The sequence below is a fragment of the Diadema antillarum genome, unplaced genomic scaffold (genome assembly GCF_040938485.1).
Source record: "Diadema antillarum isolate AM-2024a unplaced genomic scaffold, OU_Dant_1.0 seq00000781_RagTag, whole genome shotgun sequence".
Lineage (NCBI taxonomy): Eukaryota > Metazoa > Echinodermata > Echinoidea > Diadematoida > Diadematidae > Diadema > Diadema antillarum.
In genome coordinates this window covers 1,150,084-1,158,179 of record NW_027271669.1, presented here as the reverse complement: position 1 = coordinate 1,158,179, position 8,096 = coordinate 1,150,084, and positions in this window count along the sequence as shown.

The window sequence follows — 8,096 nt, the reverse complement described above, 5'->3', positions numbered from 1 at the left end:
TTTTGCGTTGGAGACTGCATTACTTCGACTGCTGCAAAATTATAGTTTTGCAGGTTGGGCTTTTCAAACTGATATAGTATACTGTAACAAAATGAAATTTGTTCATATCAATTCAGTAACACAATGTAGTCGTGGTTACTTTGTGCTGATTTATACATGTAACAAGCTATACATTGTAAAAAAGGTATTCAGTCTTCTGTATTGATGATTATTTGTCAATTAGTGGTTTTTGTGGAGTTTCAGATAGTGATAAAAAGTATGGATGATAAGTGCAGCGATAATTCCTATAGTTAGTTCAAAGCTGTGTTACAGATGTTTGATACATACATTTAGCATTGTGTGTGTGTATATACGTGTGTATACAGGTTGGCCATATGACACATTCTAGACAATTACTCTTAATTGATTAGCAAACGTGATCAGCTATGGAACTGGATATGGTACTAATGTATGATGTTAATGATTCTGATTAAACTGTGACGAGTTTAAAGGGATAGCGTAACTGTGTGTAAAAATAAGGCAATTATAAGGATATTTTAGGGCAATTTGATAACCATGCCTATAATAATTTCATACAGGTACTAATGCCTGCCTCATATTCATGTGATAGATCGTCATGTCAATAGCAAACTGACAACGTACGATGAATGTGTTATATATTGAACAACTGTCTTTCAAGTCCATAACGTTCCCCATATTTTCCCGTCGAGACGTGTCGCCGAGTGGTTAAAGGCGACGTCTCAGAGACGTGAGGTTGCGGGTTTGAACCCCACAAGATCACGAAACAAAATAATTAGCTACTTTACTGTTTTTTTTCTTCAATTTTGTATTACATATTCGTCCATGTAGAAATCACGTTCGTATATAAACGCACCTATACACACACACAGACACACACACACGCCATATCCCTCTTTTTTGTGTGTTGGAGACCACATTGCTTCGACTGCAGCAACATTTTGCAGGTTGACTTTGTCAAACCGATCATAGTATGTAATGACGACGACTGAGGTGTTGTACTTTGAACAATTTTCTTTCAAGATGATGTCATTGTTTTGTAATTTGATGACGTCATTACACTGAAAATTGTGATTAAAGGCAAGGTATCAAAACCAGCCGATTATAGGTTTTATGTCTGCGGGACGTATTTTTCCCAAGTTGCCAGAAATGGCATAGCGACCTCAGTCGTTACAAGGCCGCTTTTCCGTCTAGCAATGCAATAGATGTTCACACGGCCACGTTAGTTGAGTGGGCATTGACTTTCCCCCCGTTATATCTATACATTGTTGTTGTTTTTTTGTCTTACCATTTCCGTGGATGACCCGTGGCCGAGTGGTTACAGAAACGGTTTCGCATGCACGCTCAATATAACTTCAAGGTGCCTATATCACATTCTTTTCTTTGTCGATCACAGATGACTGTCATCTGATGACCACAAGCGTATCACCTAACTCGTCCTCAATGTGACGAGTTTTCATGTCTCGTTCTTCTTTCTTTCTGCCACATTTTGTGTCGTCAATATCTCAACAATGACATTACGGAATAACATGACATTTTCAGTCAACATGTCTCATGACAAAATCTAGCCACAATAAGGTTTTCATGACAGTAACATATCTATGACGTCATCTAGGCGCCATTTTGTGATTTTCGGACCTTGTCACATGATCGATCATAACTTCATAACTGGATATCATTTCTGTATCATTTTCGGTGGACATAAAGTTCAGGTCACGCTCTATCTTACTTTTTAACGCTAGTTACCCAGGTCTTCATTACGCGCGCGTTTGCGCGCGTCAAAATTTTAAAAGGCTCAAAACGACTTCCCAATGGGAAATCTCGAAGTTTCAGACAATTTTAAGCGTTTCAAACATTTTCTCGCGTGCGCGTCCGTCCGCGCAATTTCGCGCGCAGAGGGCGTAAGCAACATGAAAATGCATTTTTTTTGACTGATTTGGATTCCTGATACTTTGAGTAACAATATCCATTGATTTCCGATCGATGTTGACCTATAACAAAGAAATGCACTGGCGTCAAAGTTGAAATTCCGCGCGCGCGTCTTTCTGCAAATATAGTGAAAAAACATGTCTTTGTTTATTTCGGCATAGCTCTTTAAATCGTCCATTGACCCTATATTTCTATTGCATATTACAAAAGCATATGAATTGGAAATAACGTTTCAAGTACCAATATTGCCAGGAAAACTCATGACGTCATCATATCATCATCTGAAATCAAAAAAGTGGAATTAATTTTTTTGAGGTACTGTTTCTGTCATTCATTTACTCGTATCTCTGTTGTTTAAGCTCAATATTATCCCAAATTCAGATATGTTGTACTTTGAACATTTGCCTTTTAAGTCCATATCATGCTTTTGATATTTGATGACGTCATCATACCTTAAATTGTGATTAAAGGTAAAGACGCAAAATCGGACAAGTTTACGTGTATTGTCTATGGGAGGTGAGTTTTTTTTAAACCATGCATTGACTTAACAACGTTTAAGCACCTTTATCTCAGCTGATTTTGTTTCATTTCCTCTGAAACTTAAGTATGTTGTAGCTGTGACAATAAGCTGCAGTAATCATGCATTTTATTCTTTGAAATCTCCTCATGAGGTTGACAATTTTGCAATTTAAAACTGAAAATGAGAATGGAATGTGGACGAAACGATTCCTGATTCATCTTTCACGTACATAAATCTACGTTCCTCTAATTTTCTCGTCGAGACGTATGGCCGAGTGGTTAGAGGCGTCGTCTCAGAAACGTGAGGTTGCACACGTACGGGTTCGAACCTCACAAGAGCACGAAAGAAAATAATTATTTTTTAGGTGATACGCTATCAGCGTATCACCTATTGTGATTGTCAAAATTTCTCTTTTTTTTTATTCTTCTTTCTTTCTGCCACATTTTGTGTCGTCAATATCTCAACAATGACATTACGGAATAACATAACATTTTCAGTCAACATGTCTCATAACAATATCTAGCCACAATAAGGTTTTCATGACAGTAACATATCTATGACGTCATCTAGGCGCCATTTTGTGATTTTCGGACCTTGTCACATGATCGATCATAACTTCATAACTAGATATCATTTCTGTATCATTTTCGGTGGACATAAAGTTCAGGTCAGGCTCTATCTTACGTTTTAACGCTAGTTACCAAGGTCATCATTACGCGCGCGTTTGCGCGCGTCAAAATTTTAAAAGGCTCAAAACGACTTCCCAATGGGAAATCTCGAAGTTTCAGACAATTCTAAGCGTTTCAAACATTTTCTCGCGTGCGCGTCCGTCCGCGCAATTTCGCGCGCAGAGGGCGTAACCAACATGAAAATGCAATTTTTTTGACTGATTTGGATTTCTGATACTTTGAGTAACAATATCCATTGATTTCCGATCGATTTTGACCTATAACAAAGGAATGCACTGGCGTCAAAGTTGAAATTCCGCGCGCGCGTCTTTCTGCAAATATAGTGAAAAAACATGTTTTTGTTTATGTCGCCATAGCTCTTTAAATCGTCCATTGACCCTATATTTCTATTGCATATTACAAAAGCATATGAATTGGAAATAACGTTTCAAGTACCAATATTGCCAGGAAAACTCATGACGTCATCATATCATCATCTGAAATCAAAAAAGTGGAATTAATTTTTTTGAGGTACTCTTTCTGACATTCATTTACTCGTATCTCTATTGTTTAAGCTTAATATCACCCCAAATTCAGATATGTTTTTATTTTGAACATTTGCCTTTCAAGTCCATGTCATGGTTTTGAAATTTGATGACGTCATCATACTTTAAATTGTGATTAAAGGTAAAGACGCAAAATCGGACAAGTTTACGTGTTATGTCTATGGGAGGTGATTTTTTTAAAAACCATACATTGACTTGACAACGTTTAAGCACCTTTATCTCAGATGATTTTGCTTCATTTCCTCTGAAAATTAAGTATGTTGTAGCTGTGACAATAAGCTGCAGTAATCATGCATTTTATTCTTTGAAATCTCCTCATCAGGTTGACAATTTTGCAATTTAAAACTGAAAATGAGAATGGAATGCGGACGAAACGATTCCTGATTCATCTAGTGTACATAAGTTTACGTTCCTCTAATTTTCTCGTCGAGACGTATGGCCGAGTGGTTAGAGGTGTCGTCACAGAAACGTGAGGTTGCACACGTACGGGTTCGAACCTCACAAGAGCACGAAAGAAAATAATAATTTTTTTTTACTTTTTTTCTTCAATGGAGTACTACACCTTCGTCCATGTAGAAGTCACGTTCGCATGTAAACACACCTATACGCACACACTCACACAGTATCCCTTTGTTTATCGTTGGAGACTGCATTGCTTCGACTGCTGCAAAATATTGCAGGCTGGGCTTTTCAAGCTGATCATGGTATATTGTAACACAATGAAATTTGTTCATATCAATTCAGTAACACAATGTAGTCGTGGTTACTTTGTGCTGATTTTATACATGTAAGAAGCTATACATTGTAAAAAAAGGTATTTGAATTGTTCCTTTAAGTCAGTCTTCTGTATTGATGATTATTTGTCAATTAGTGGTTTTTGTGGAGTTTCAGATAATGATAAAAAGTATGTATGATAAGTGCAGCGATACTTTCTACAGTTAGTTCAAAGTTGTGTTACAGAGGTTTGATACATACATTTAGCATTGTGTTTGTGTGTCCACGTGTGTATACAGGTTGGCCCTATGGCACATTCTAGACAATAAATCTTAATTAATTAGCAAACGCGATCAGCTATGGAACTGAATATGGTACTAATGTATGATGTTCATGATTCTCATTAAACTGTGACGAGTTTAAAGAGATAGCTTAACTGTGTGTAAAAATAAAGCAATAATAAGGAAATTTTAAGGGAATTTGATAACCATGCCTATAATAATTTCATACAGGTACTAATAGCTGCCTCATATTCGTGTGATTGATCGTCATGTCAATAGCAAACTGACAACGTACGATTAATATATTATACATTAAACAACTGTCTTTCAAATCCATATCGATGTTTTCTAGTTTGATGACGTCATCATACTTTAAATTGTGATAAAAGTAAAGACACAAAATCGGACAAGTTTACGTGTTATGTCTATGGGAGGTGATTTTTTTTTAAACCATGCATTGACTTGACAACGTTTAAGCACCTCTATCTCAGCTGATTTTGCTTCATTTCCTCTGAAACTTTAGTATGTTGTAGCTGAGACAATAAGCTGCAGTAATCATGCATTTTATTCTTTGAAATCTCCTCATCAGATTGACAATTTTGCAGTTTAAAACTGAAAATGAAAATGGAATGTGGAGAAAACGATTCCTCATATATCTTTCACATACATAAGTTTACGTTCCCCATATTTTCTCGTCGAGACGTATGGCCGAGTGGCTAAAGGCGACGTCTCAGAGACGTAAGGTTGCGGGTTGGAACCCCACAAGATCACGAAACAAAATACTTAGCTATTTTACTTTTTTTTCTCCAATTTTGTATTACATATTCGTCCATGTAGAAATCACGTACGTATATAAACGCACCTATACACACACACAGACACACACACACACGCCATATCCCTCTTTTTTGTGTGTTGGAGACCACATTGCTTCGACTGCAGCACAATTTTGCAGGTTGACTTTGTCAAACCGATCATAGTATGTAATGACGACGACTGAGGTGTTGTACTTTGAACAATTGTCTTTCAAGACGATGTCATTGTTTTGTAATTTGATGACGTCATTACACTGAAAATTGTGATTAAAGGCAAGGTATCAAAACCAGCCGATTATAGGTTTTATGTCTGCGGGACGTATTTTTCCCAAGTTGCCAGAAATGGCATAGCGACCTCAGTCGTTACAAGGCCGCTTTTCCGTCTAGCAATGCAATAGATGTTCACACGGCCACGTTGGTTGAGTGGGCATTGACTTTCCCCCTGTTATATCTATACATTGTTTTTTTTTTTGTCTTACCATTTCCGTGGATGACCCGTGGCCGAGTGGTTACAGAAACGGTTTCGCATGTACGCTCAATATAACTTCAAGGTGCCTATATCACATTCTTTTCTTTGTCGATCACAGATGACTGTCATCTGATGACCACAAGCGTATCACCTAACTCGTCCTCAATGTGACGAGTTTTCATGTCTCGTTTGATCTTGTTTCAGTCATGCTATTTTCGCTACGGAAGGCGAAAGGAAAAGTTAAAAAACAATTAATGCAATCGTTGTAGTATCAGTCAGACTCGTAAGGGATAGTTGATAACAACAAAAACTTACAATTCGCTTGAACCACTCCCCCCACAAAAAGAAAGAAAGAAAGAAGGAAAGTGAAGAAGAAGTAGCACACACGATTCTCGATATTTCATGAAAAGAGGACATACGGCTTCATCTATGTATGTACATAAATGTTTGAAGTCAATTAAAGAACAACAACAATAAAAATAATAACATGAGAGAGTGACATGAGAAAGTCAATGCTTCATCCCCAAAAGATAGACGGAACAAGATTTTTTTTTAAAAATCTTACCATAAGGGTCAACATATTGAATCCTATAAGCAGTTGACTCTTTAAAGTAATTCAATGCGAAAATGTTCGAAAGGGACATAAAGTCTAAAAACTATAGGAGCTGGTGAAATGACATCACGTGTTTGTCTATATTCCTTCATCATTCGTCACTTTTTTTTATAATCCTACTGATATAACAATCGTTTTCCTAAATTATTTTCTCCTTGCCGCTTTTGTCAAATGCACGATGACTTATGTTGATTCATGATATCCTCAACACCAGCTCATAAATGTGGCCATTTGATTTCATGATAAATTTTTACTATCTTTCTTCAGATTATTTGGATACTCCCACCAACCCCCCCCTCAAAAAATACAAACAAACAAACAAACAAACAAACAAAACTAAACTAAACTAAACTAAACTCAGGGGCGGATCCAGGAATTCCGTAAAGAGGGGGCGTGTTTACAAAATTAAAGGGGGGGGGGGGGGCGCACGCACCCCTCCCCCATTTTGTTCTTTTTATTTATTTCGTTTCAACAAAAAATAAAGGGGGGCGCGAGCCGGTTGCGGTCCTCCCTGGATCCGCCCCTGAAACTTAAACACAACTTCCAAAGCAAGATTCTCTCAGTGACATCATCTGTCAATCATTGCTAAAGTACTAATGTTATTAACACAAGATATTGGAACAAATCTTTCCCTATAGACTGCATGAGCATAACTTGCATTATTTTCATGTTACTATACAATCTTCAAAACCAGACAGGCTACAGGGGGAGGCATGCAATTCCACATGCTCAGTCGAGGGGAAGGTGTCTACTGTTCAATACATTTTGTTCAGTAGATAGCATAGGGCCTATACTTTACCAATGATAGACAGAATCTTGGTTTGGAAGTATATTTTGTTTATTTGTTTGTTCGTGTGTGTGTGTGTGTGTGTGTGTGTGTGTGCGTGTGCGTGTGTATCCAAGTAATCTGCAGAAAAATAAAGAATATATTATTGAATACATGACGCATATTCAGACGTTTCTTTTTGGCCACATAATCAATAAGTGGTGATCAGGGTATTATAAATCAATACAAATTAACATGCATTTGCTTTGCAAGTCCCTAAGAAAAAATGCACCCCAGAATTTTATCAAGTTCATTAAAAATAGAAAAAATCGCTGCAGACAAATACAAAAATTATCGAAATCGGATAAAAAATAAGGAAGTTAAAAACATTCAGAAATTTCAAAATTTTTCGGAAAACACTTCTTGACCAGTTGTTTTGAATATTCATATCAGCAAGTTGATAATGTAATGCTCTTATAATTTCTTATTCATTTCATATACAGAAATGACAAAAATCTCACATCTCAGCTGGACGAATATAAAACTTACCTTAAAACCACCCAAAATAAAAAAAGAACAAAATGTTAACTCTGATATATCTTGGTATGGGCTAAAAATAACACCCCCCTCCCCCCCCCAAAAAAAAGCTCTTATAATATACAAGAAAAACTGTGAGGGGATGACATCATCAACTCGCTCATTTGAATATTAGTAATGACTGGGTAAGATATACATTC